Genomic DNA, 8389 nt, shown 5'->3' on the forward strand with positions numbered 1-8389 from the left:
AGGGGGGAGGACACGAAATAGAGGAAACCTCTGACTTTGCAAAAGCGGCTCTCCGAGCCAGCCGCATCCAAAAGGCGAAGCTGCCTGCGGGCGAGGAGCGTCTCCCGCCCTGGTTTGCAAGGGAGGGATCTCCCGAGGTCATCTAGCCGGCTTCGCAGGGTTTGCACCGTGCGGGGGGCGGCAAGAGGGAGGGGGAGGCTCCGGGGGGGGGGGGCTATGTTCTTGCCTCTCTGTTCGGTTCACTGAATTCACCCTATATTAGTCGTAATAGGTGCTCCCTCTGAGCTGTGGAGTCTTCTGGGCAAAAATTCTACTTTGTGAGCCATTGGCATTGAAGTTGTGAGCGAGTAATTTGGCTACTGCATCAATTAGTTTGCTCTGGAGCCCTCCTTCCTGAGCTGAGACAAGAATGTGTGAGCCGGAGGCTGAAAAACTGTGAGCTAGCTCACACTCACTCAGCTTAGAGGGAACACTTGTCGTAGTAGTTCTTAAGAACTGTCCGGTATTGTTATTTCTTTTGTAATTTTGGTTATAGTCTGCCTTTCTCCCAGGAACTCGAGGCGGATGACACAGAGCGAGTCCAGTACAGTCACCAAAAAGGGGACATTGAATAGCCGAAGCATTAGGATTGTAGTAGTCTGGAACCAACCAGGAAGAAGTGAAGCAGAGCAGATGAGATTTTAACATGGTACATAAAGCGGTACAAACATTACATTACACAGAACCAGCGGGTTGAAATTAAATCAGAAGAGTTTTTGGCTAAACATGAGGAAGAAACTTCCGGACAGTCAGAGCGGTTGGAACAGGCTTCCTCGGGAGGTGGTGGGCTCTCCTTCTTGGGAGGTTTTCAAACAGAGGCTCTGGCCATCTGACGGCAATGTTGATTCTGTGAACTTAGGCAGATTGTGAGACGGGAGGGCAGGAAGGGTTGCCTCCGTGCTTAGTTCTTGTGGCCCTTTCTTACATGGCCAGGGAAATGCCGATGGGCACTTTGGGGTCAGGAAGCAATTTTTCTCCAGGCCAGTTTGTCCGGGGATCCTGGAGGTTTTTTGTCATCTTCTGGGCATGGAGCAGGGGTCACAGTGGGGGTGTGGAGGGAGAGGTATTTGTGCATTTCCTGCATTGTGCAGGGGGTTGGACTAGATGTCCCGGGGGTCCCTTCCAACTCTGTGATTCTATCATCCTACTTACAATAAGCATCACACAACAGCATAGACCACAGTTCCTAATCATTTAGTCAAGTAAGTTTGGGAGCCATTTCGTGCAGGGCAACCCTATTACCTGTGCAGAAAAGCCCTCTTGCATAATTCTATTTTGTTTAGATTCAGGTGAGTCACCATGTTGGTTTGAAGCAACAGACCAAAGTTTGAGTCCAGTGGCGCCTTTAAGACCAACGAAGTTTAATTCTGGGTAGAAGCTTTTGTGTGCATCTTGTTGTACGCACAGTTTATATGTGACACTGTTATGCACTCAGCACTCTGTCTGCCTTAGTAGACTAACCTTAGTGGACTCAGCACCTATGACATACACAGACATACAGATATGTCAAGTGCCATTGATGATTCTAATTACAGAGATAGAAATCAATTATGAATATATATTCAGGTATTCACTTTGGTTCAATGCTTAAATGCATTTTGGGAAAAATACTAAATGCTGCCAGGCAGTAACTGATTGCTTATGACCTTGCTCGTGATGGCTATCGGTGACTGCGCGTGTTCCTGATGTCAGCTCGCTTGCGTTAGATGGAGAACATACTGCATGATGTACCCATATTCTGGGTATAAGCTTTTGTGTGCATCTGATGAAGTGTGCCTGCACACAAAGGCTTAGACCCCGAATTAAACTTTGTTGGTCTTAAAGGTGCCACTGGACTCAAACTTTGTTCTGTTTTGCATAGTTTCCGGAAGGCCAGAAGACTGTTAGTAATCAATCGATGCATACTATTATTTATTTATTCATATTTATTACATTTTTATATCACATCCTCTCCTGTCCTGTGAGGTAGGTTAGACTGAGAGTGTTTGAGTGGCCCCAGTTACACCAGCCAGCTTCCACAGCAGAGCGGGGATTCGAACCCGGGTCTCCCAGACCCTAGTCCGACACTCTAACCACGACGCCACGCTGACTCTCCATGTGTTCAAGAGCAGCTCAGAGCACAATAAATGATTAAAGCACATTTTGGGAGGGGGGGGAGGTCATTTGGCAACTCGGATTCCTGTGACACAATTACTTTAAAGTCCACCATGGACTTTTTTTTAAAAAGAGTTTAATTCTGGAAGAACAATACAGCAGCCCCGGCTTCCCTGGTAGTCTGCCGCTACAGCGCAAATCCAGGATCCAAAATGGATTCACACGCGTGACCTCAAACCGAATTGATCTGTGGCATGCATTTTTTGATTTGCATTCCCTGAGAGCAAACCTAGGGTGTGTGTCTGTGGAGGGCAGGGAGAGGCGGGAACAGACGGGATCAATAGGACTTGTAATAGTGGGGAAACAGCGGCTGGACTCTGAATTCTCTGTACGTGTGTCTGTGTGTGTGTGCGTGCGTGCGTGCATTAGGTTTTCTCCCTTCCCTCTGCAGTAGCTCAGCCCTTTCCAACTGCAGCACTTCCCATCCCAGGCGATGCACCTTTGGACACGCTGCGTGTGCAATGCAGCTCTCTGCAGCAGCAGCGGGAGCATGGCTGGCCGAACAGCCCCCCCCCTCTCATGCACGCTGGCTCCGTGCAGCCGAGGTCCGCCAGGGTGCCTCGTCGCAGAGAGGACGTCCTTGTCTGTTCCGAAAGGAAAGGCCGTCTCAGGCGGTGCAGGAGAGAAACACGGAGGGGACAGTTCCAACCCAGGGTTGCCAATCGCCATGTGGGGCCCGGAGATCGCCTGGTACTAGACCCGATTTCCAAAGGACGAAGATCAGTTCCCCCTGGAAGGAAAATGGCTGCTCTGGAGGGGGGAGCCTATGGGGTTATACCCTGGTGACGCCCCTCCCTGCCTCAGACCTTACCTCTCCAGGATCCACCCCAAAACGAATTTAGGCAGATCGTGAGAGGGAGGGCAGGAAGGGATGAGCCAGTACTCCGTTCTTGTGGCTCTTTCTCATACGCCCAGGGTAATGCTGACCATGACACGATCGAGGGGGGAATTAGATAGGCATATGGAGCAGAGGTCCATTAGTGGCTATTACCCACAAGGTATAGATAGGGGCTCTGGGGCAAGGGATGCTCTGTCTTCTTGGTGCTTGGGGGGGCCAACAGTGGGAGGGCTTCTAATGTCCTGGCCCCACTAGTGGACCTCCTGAGGGCACCTGGTATTTCTGGCCACTGTGTGACAGAGTGTTGGACTAGATGGGCCTTTGGCCTGATCCAACATTGGCGTCTCTTATGTTCTTATGAGGTTTACAAGGTTATGCATGGGATAGAGCAGGTGGAGAAAGAGGTCCTTTTCTCCCTTTCTCACCATACCAGAACCCGTGGGCACTCCATGAAATCGCTGAGCCGTCGGGTTAGGACGGATCAAAGGAAGTCCTTCTTCACTCAAAGAGTGACTCATACGTGGAATTCACTGCCACAGGAGGTGGCGGCGGCTACAAGCAGGGACAGCTTCAAGAGGGGATTGGATAAACATGGAGCAGAGGTCCATCAGTGGCTATTAGCCACAAGGTATATGTAGGAACTCTCGGTCTGGGGCAAGGGATGCTCCGTATTCTTGGTGTTTGGGGGGGCGGCAACAGTGGGAGGGCTTCTGGAGTTCTGGCCCCACTGGGGGACCTCCTGATGGCACCTGGTATTTTTGGACACTGTGTGACACAGAGTGATGGACTGGATGGGCCTTTGGCTTGATCCAGCACTGGCTTCTCTTACGTTCTTATGTTCACTCTGGGGTCAGGAAGCAATTTTCCTCTAGGCCAGATTGGCCCGGGGATCCTAGAGGTTTTTTTTCTTTTTTGCACTCTTCTGGACATGGAGCGGGGCCCACTGGGAGGGTGGAGGGAAGGTAGCAGTGAATTTCCCGCATTGAGCGGGGGGGGGGTTTGGACTAGATGACCCTTGGGACCCCTTCCAGCGCTATGTTTCTATGTTGGGACTTTGTCAACCTGGAGCTGGCCACCCTAGTTCTACCTGCTCAACCTGGCTGGGGACCAGAGCTTCTTCATACCATTCATTCTTCAGCAAATGCTAACTCAGAAGGCAAATTGGCTTGAAAAATACCTGATGCCAGGATCATAACCGGAAACATTGTCATATGGTTGGGGAGGCGGCACTGAGAGCTGGTGCGACACACGGGCAGAAACCTGCAAAGGAAGTTCAGAAAACTAGTAAAGGGCTAAAAGTTACAAACATCAATAGGTATGGACCAAAGTACACATATTTCGTTCCAAAATATATAAAAACCTTGTTGTTGTTCAGTCGCAGTCGAGTCCGACTTTGTGACCCCATGGGCCACATCACGCCAGACCCTCAGACCAGTGAGGGTCCATCTGGTCCAGCATCCTGTCTCACACAGCAGCCGACCAGTTCCTCTGGAGGTCCAACAACGGGGCAGAGAGGCCGAGGCCTTCACTAGAACCTCAGAAGAGCCCTGCTGGATCAGACCAGTGAGGGTCCATCTTGTCCAGCATCCTGTCTCACACAGGGGCCAACCAGTTCCTCTGGAGGTCCAACAACGGGGCAGAGAGGCCGAGGCCTTCATAAGAACCTCAGAAGAGCCCTGCTGGATCAGACCAGTGAGGGTCCATCTTGTCCAGCATCCTGTCTCACACAGCAGCCGACCAGTTCCTCTGGAGGTCCAACAACGGGGCAGAGAGGCCGAGGCCTTCATAAGAACATCAGAAGAGCCCTGCTGGATCAGACCAGTGGTCCATCTAGTCCAGCATCCTGTCTCACACAGCAGCCAACCAGTTCCTCTGGAGGTCCAACAACAGGGCAGAGAGGCCGAGGCCTTCACTAGAACCTCAGAAGAGCCCTGCTGGATCAGACCAGCGAGGGTCTATCTTGTCCAGCATCCTGCCTCACACAGCATCTTGTCTCACACAGCTGACCAGTTCCTCTGGAGGGCCAACAACAGGGCATTAGAAGAGCCCTGTTGATTCCAACCAGTGGTCCATCCATTCCAGCTTCCTGTCTCACACAGTGGCCGACCAGTTTTCTCTGGAGGGCCAAAAAAACAGGGCATAGAGGCCTTCCCCTCATGTTGTGTCCTGGCATTGAGATTCAGAGACTGACTGTCTCTGAACTTGGAGGTTCCCTTTAGTCACCAGGGCTAGTAGCCGCTGACAGACCTCTCCTGCACGATTCCATCAAATCCCCTTTTAAAGCTGTCGATGCCTGTGGCCATCACTATATCCTCTGGCAACGGATTCCACATTTTAATCACTCTCCGTGTAAAGAAGTATTTCCTTCTGTCTGTCCGGAATCCACTGCCCATCAAGTTCTAGTCTTTTGGGAGAGGGAGAAAAAGTTATGTGTTAACAGTACACAATTTTATAAACCCCCATCATGCCCACTCCCCACTTAGTGATCTATTTCCTAGACTGAAAAGTCCCAGATTCTTCCGCCTTTTCTCATAGGGAAGGTGCTCCACCCCCCTAATAATCTTGGTTGCCCTCCTCTGTACTTTTTCCAACCCTGTGATGTCCTTTTAGAGATAAGGAGGTTTGCCATTGCCTTCCTCTGCATAGTTACCCCCTGTCTCCCTTGGTGGTCTCCCATCCAGAGCCGGCTCACTCACTAGGCCAACTAGGCAATCGCCTAGAGTGGGCCGGCCCTTAGGGGTGCCAAGCTGCACCCGGCCCCGTACTCTGGGAGTTTCTTGATTACTTGTGTTTTTCATTCTTCCTAAAATGCATTTATTTTTGAAAATTGGTGGGTGCATGGGGGGGGGGGGGGCGCCAGAAGGGATCCTCGCCTAGGGTGCAAAATAAGCTGGGGCCAGCCCTGCTCCCATCCAAATACTGATTGTGACCGACCCTGCTTAGCTTCCAAGCTCTGAGGAGCTCAGGCTAAATTGGATTATTCAGGCTTCTGGAAAACTTGGAAGGGGCAGTCAATTATTTTCAATACAAGTGTTTATTAAAAATGCAAACAGCAAGCTCGGTCTTCAAGCAGGCATTCCCTCCTCAATAAGAGAGATGCTCTTTTAAAATGCTGATGCTCCAGCCAATGGATGTGTCACTTAGAAGCAAGAAATGTTTTTTAATTAGTTTTTTAAAATCATAGGCACAGTTATACAAATGTATGCTACATTAATTGGATAACTCTCATATGCTTAATCAACTACATGTTTTAATCAGGTTATGACCCTAAATAAATATCATTAACTAAAGCTGAAGTCTCGCTGAAAATGTAACCCGCAAAATCTACCCTCATTACATTAATATATTAACAAGAGAATAAAAATGACAAATGGTTCAATGGTAGAGCATCTGCCTGGCATGCAGAAGGCCCTAAATTCAATCCCCCACATCTCTAGCTAAAAGGACCAGTTGGGAGGTGATGTGAAAGACCTCTGCCTGAGACCCTAGAGAGCCGCTGCCAGCCTGAATAGACAACGCTGACAAACCCATCTGTATAAGACAGTGCAAATGTAATTTGCCAAATGCTTTATTGCAACAAATGCCAACAAGACTGAGCAATGAGGTAGAAGATTGCCTGCATTGTTTACTCTTTCTCATTAACAAGGTCTAGGGAGTAAGTAACAATGACAATATTGCTATTTATTCTGAACATGTAATCTTAAAGACAAGGAATACATACAGCCCTGCTCATTGAGTTAACATTAACCTTTATGACAACCCTTCAAGGTAGGACTGTAAAATTGGTATTATGAAAAAACAGAGGCTGGGAATTTTTTTACAGCTCCCCCCCACACTTTGCAATTGTATTTCAAAGCAGTTGTTCCAATGGAGTAGCTGTATTAGACTATTGCTGCGCACTAAAACTGTGGCACCTTTAAAGATTCACAAAATTTATCCCAGCATGAGTTTTCCAGGGGAGATATGTAGCATCTTATGACATTGTCCTCCCCCTGCTCCATTTTATCCCCACACAACAAGCATCCGGTGAGGTAGAGTAGGCTGAGACAGAATGACAGGCCCAAGGTTAGTCTAACCTGGCAAGGTTCCATGCTAGAGTGGGAATTTGAACCCAGCTCTCCCAGATGCTCAAAGTCACAAGCCTCAGGAGGCCAGGAGTGGACAGAGGCCAGTCTGAAGTAATTACTAATAATTTGATAGGCACAGGGCCGGCCCCAGCTTATTTTGCACCCTAGGCGAGGATCCCTTCTGGTGCCCCCCCCCCCATGCGCCCACCAATTTTCAAAAATAAATGCATTTTAGGAAGAATGAAAAACAAGTAATCAAGAAACTCGCAGAGTACAGGCCGGGTGCAGCTTGGCGCCCCTAAGGGCCGGCTGCTCTGGGCAATCGCCTAGTTCGCCTAGTGAGTGAGCCGGCCCTGGATAGGCATTGTTTCAGACTGGCTTCCCCTTGTAAGTTCTCACCATTTCCACCTTTAATATCATTGTTATTCTTTATGGTTTGCCTACGGTAAAGGCACCGGCCTCGTGGCTGTAGCCGTCATGCACCCGATGAAGTGAGCCCTGCCTCTCGGAAACCCCCTCCCGGAATAAACGTCTGGTGTCTTTCAAGGAGCCACTGGACGAGCCTCCCCCCCCCCGGTTATCTCAAAGCCACGGCGCTTCAATCTCTCCCGCTTCAGCAAGTTTGCATTTGTGCAACTGTGAACCGTAAACTTTTTTTTTAAAACCGCAGCTGTCCGTCAACCGGAGGAGGAGCCAAAGCCGTGCGGGTTTCCCTTTCCAGAGACCCGGAGCTGGATCCGGTTCACCTTGGCCCCAAGCACGCCTTTGACCCAGGGGAGGTGAGTGGGTTCAGAACAGAGAGAATGGCGTTGATTTCCAGCCAGGCTGCAGGGGCGATGCAGCCACCCAAGGCTCGGATCTGGCTTGCCTCTGTGCAAAGCGAAAGCCTCTGCGCCCCCCCCCCCCACCCGGCTTCTGCAAAGGCCCCGGACGGAGCGTCTTGTGCGCACCAGCGGCGGCTCTCCGCAAATCCGGGCTTGGGAGGCGGCTCCGCTCCCCCCACCCGCACAGCCTCCCCGCTCCTTGGCCAGATGGTGGCGGGGGCGGGCTGTTGCCAGACTGGGGGGGCGAGCCGGCGCTGCAAAGGCGGAGGAGGGGGCATGTGCCCGCGCAGCTTGCTTCTTGGGCGCCCATTGGGACGGAGGCCGGTGTTGTGCTTTGCCCTCCAGGGAAGGGTGGTTTTTTGGGGGGGGATGTGGGTGTAGCTAAGGCCCCCCCCTGCACCCCGGAAGGCTGAGAGCTGGACGCCCCCCGCCCAAGACAAGGCCCCCCGCCCCCCCACCCGCGCACC

General features: G+C 51.0%; 1 protein-coding gene across 1 annotated transcript in view; it reads left to right on the forward strand.

Moving 5' to 3' along the window:
- Positions 1–7804: 7804 nt before the first annotated feature.
- Positions 7805–8389, forward strand: part of H6PD (hexose-6-phosphate dehydrogenase (glucose 1-dehydrogenase)) — a 29480-nt gene continuing 28895 nt past the window's right edge. Inside the window, exon 1 of the mRNA XM_015411040.1 lies at positions 7805–7877. The gene's annotated coding sequence lies outside the window, so the exon portion shown is untranslated. The remainder of the gene's footprint in view (positions 7878–8389) is intronic.

The sequence above is a fragment of the Gekko japonicus genome, unplaced genomic scaffold (genome assembly GCF_001447785.1).
Source record: "Gekko japonicus isolate JY-2015 unplaced genomic scaffold, Gekko_japonicus_V1.1 scaffold450, whole genome shotgun sequence".
NCBI lineage: Eukaryota > Metazoa > Chordata > Lepidosauria > Squamata > Gekkonidae > Gekko > Gekko japonicus.